Consider the following 3076-nt stretch of genomic DNA (forward strand, 5'->3'; position numbering starts at 1 on the left):
GGAAGGAAGGGCTTGTATGATTTTAGGAACTGTGAATAATGTCTCTCCTGGGTCCTTGCTTATCAAAATGTTACGTAATGAAGTAAAGCTGGAGAGAGGCAGTAAATATAAACGTTCACCAATTCATTCACTGACTCTTCTTTCCACTGCAGTCATTGGCTCTACTCTCATGGAGCTGACTTCACCATTGCTTCATCAGAAGCTGTTTTAATGTGTCTGCTAAGCCTTCCACCATGGGAGTTATAGGAGGTGAGGAGATGTTAAGCATCTTATGGATCCTACCCTCATTGCAAGCCTTAATGACACCCATTTCTTCCCTCCTCTCCCTTGATCTGCATCTCTCCTCTTACCGAAAAAGGAACCCATCATCTCTTCAGTGGAAAAAGACTTTCCATGAATGGGGCAAAGTAAAGAGAATGGCTGGAGAAATCTTCTTCTTCTTCTTCTGCCATATCCGTTATCAGACGTTGGCGATCATGTTGCCGATCCTGTTTTTATCAGCAGCCGCACGAAAAAGTGCTGCTGAGTTTTGTCCAAACCAGTCCCTTAGATTTTGAAGCCACGATGTTCTTCTTCTGCCTGGACCTCGTTTGCCTTCAATCTTTCCCTGGAGGATTAAATGGAGTCGATCCTGCTACCTCTCACATGCTAAGTGAGCACTCTACCATTTGAGTTAATTCCCCAACTCCCTGTCAACCTTGTTCTACCCTGTTACAAGAATTCAGGAAAAGATGCAGAAACAGAGGAGATGAAAATGATCCAATGATATAGCAAAATAAATGTTTGTGTCATGGTTCCGGTTGAATCCAATCCCAACTAAGTAAGCACACTGGAGACATTCCAATCTCTCATGCAAATCTTTATTGGGCAGAGCATACTGGCACTTAACTAAGTGGGGAAATAGTTCTGGCGTTTGGGTGCCAGAACAGTAAATTAAAAATATAGAAACTTCCTTCCCTCCTGACACTGCTAGTCACATTCCCCAATTAAGCACCTCCATTTCCTAGCAACAATCTTAAAGAACATTTCTTCCCAGACTAAACTACTCCCCATACATTCCAGTGATCTCTGCTCCCACCTGCATCTACTGGCAAGCAAACTGCTGAAACAAAATAAGAAAATTTGAAGCTTGACAGGTTGACTGGAAAATGAAAAACCCTAACTTTTCAAACAGCCACGAAGAGCTGGCCTTTCCCCCAGCTGCTAGGGTAGTAAGTTTGGAGCATGGGAGACTGTATAGATGAATGAATATTGTTGGTGGATTGGGGTCCTGGTTTCTCTTAATTTTTTGTTGTGTTGCTTTCAGTCTTTCAGCCGAGAAGATCATAGGAAGCTCGCTCCCCAGTATTCAGGATGCTTATAAGCGCTATGTGCTTAGAGCTCAAAGCATTGTTAGAGACCCCACACACACCCACTTCACAGTCTGTTTCTGTTGCTCCCCTCTGAGAGGAGGTTTTGAAGTATTTCTAGCAGGACTACCCGATTCTGTAATAGCTTTGTTCCCTATGCCATCCGTCTGGTAAACTCGCAAGGTTCGTTTCTCTCGCCATGAACATGTATACATAACCCGAACTAGACTGTTGTTTCTCTATGTCATATAATATATGTGGGTATATGCATAATTCTGTGTTTGTTTGTTTGTTTGTTTATTTATTTATTTATTTTTGTCATATTTATGTGGCGTATATCGGAGGTGGTGACCCTTTGAGAGCTGTATGCAATGAAATTTCACTTTAAGGTATGCTGATTAGTGTACATTCAAAGTGACAATAAAGTATTATTCTCTCTATTCTCTGTGTGTGTGTGTTTTTATCACTGTTGTTCGCTATCCAGAGTTATGCAGAAGAAGATGGGTGGCTATAGAAACCCTTTAAATAAAGGCATATATAAAAATGGTTTAATAACATGGCAAAATAGGGTACAGGTTGATTGAAAAGGGGGACATCAAACCTACTACCTCTTGCGTGTGAAGCAAGCAGTCTTCCATTTGAGCTAGTTTCACAGCATCCTAGCAGTGCTGCTCTATCACTTCTCAAGATACACCCACACAGAAGTTCATATGCAGAATCACAGGGGTGGAGAGGGGTGGATCCAGTGGTGGGATTCAAATATGTGGACAAACGGTTCTTTGTGTGGATGCCACTTCCAGAAGTCCATTCTGAGCCTAGGCAACAAAAAAATTAGGTACCGGTTCTGCCAAAGGGGTGCGAACTGGCTGAATCCTATCACCGGATCTTGGCGGCAGGATGACAAAAATCTACCAAAAGCCTGTATAGAAAAGGTGGGCATTGATCCCCACCGTCTCTTGCAAACAAAGCAAGACTTCTGCATTGCCACTAATTTCCAGGAAAATATAAAAACTTGCCTGCATGAGGATTTTCTGAATGGAAGCCAAAACTGAATAGAAACTGACTGGAGAATGCAGGCATCGATCCTGCTGCCTCTCGCATGCGAAGCGAGCGCTCTACCACTTGAGCTAATTCCCCAACTGCCTTGTCAACCTTCTTCTACCACATTACAAGAAGGTGCAGAACAAGATGCAGAAACTGAGGAGATGAAAATGGTATAATACTTTGGAAAAGTAAGTAAGAAAAAATGGCCTGGAGAATGTGGGCATCGATCCCACCACCTCTTGCATGCAAAGCAAGCGCTCTACCATATGAGCTAATTCCCCAGCTCCAGTCAACCTTGATCCACCAAACTACAAGAATTCAGGACAAGAAGTAGAAACTGAGGAGATGAAATTAGATGCCAATAGTGAGTCTGCTAGAAATGACCAAGACACATATCTGAGTTCTATTACACAGGAAGAGCTTGAGCAGGTCGATCCAGAGAGAGTGAACAAGTTCTTCACAGCTATGAATTGAAGCACCTGATTTCTGGATCTGTGCCAGACTGCTGAGATGCCAGTCATGGGTGCCTGTGAGGGTGAAGCTTCTCTCATCAAACTGGCAGCGGATGTGGAGGGGGGGGAATGAATTAGCCCATCTCCTTTTAGGTTTCTGAGGCTGTACAAGCTTTTATGGCCCTTTGGAGAAAGGGTTGAGCTGAGTCTAGTCTTAGGAAAAGAGGTGAG

The 3076-nt window shown here is 43.2% G+C and overlaps 2 non-coding genes across 2 annotated transcripts; both read right to left on the reverse strand.

The window, feature by feature from the left end:
- Nucleotides 1–2413: 2413 nt before the first annotated feature.
- Nucleotides 2414–2486, reverse strand: TRNAA-CGC. The gene has a single exon. It is a non-coding gene; the product is annotated as a tRNA-Ala (tRNA).
- Nucleotides 2487–2601: 115 nt separating this feature from the next.
- On the reverse strand, nt 2602–2674 carry TRNAA-UGC. Its single transcript has one exon. It is a non-coding gene; the product is annotated as a tRNA-Ala (tRNA).
- Between the last annotated feature and the right edge of the window lie 402 nt (nt 2675–3076).

Source organism: Protobothrops mucrosquamatus, unplaced genomic scaffold (genome assembly GCF_001527695.2).
Source record: "Protobothrops mucrosquamatus isolate PMUCROS unplaced genomic scaffold, P.Mucros_1.0 scaffold10319, whole genome shotgun sequence".
NCBI lineage: Eukaryota > Metazoa > Chordata > Lepidosauria > Squamata > Viperidae > Protobothrops > Protobothrops mucrosquamatus.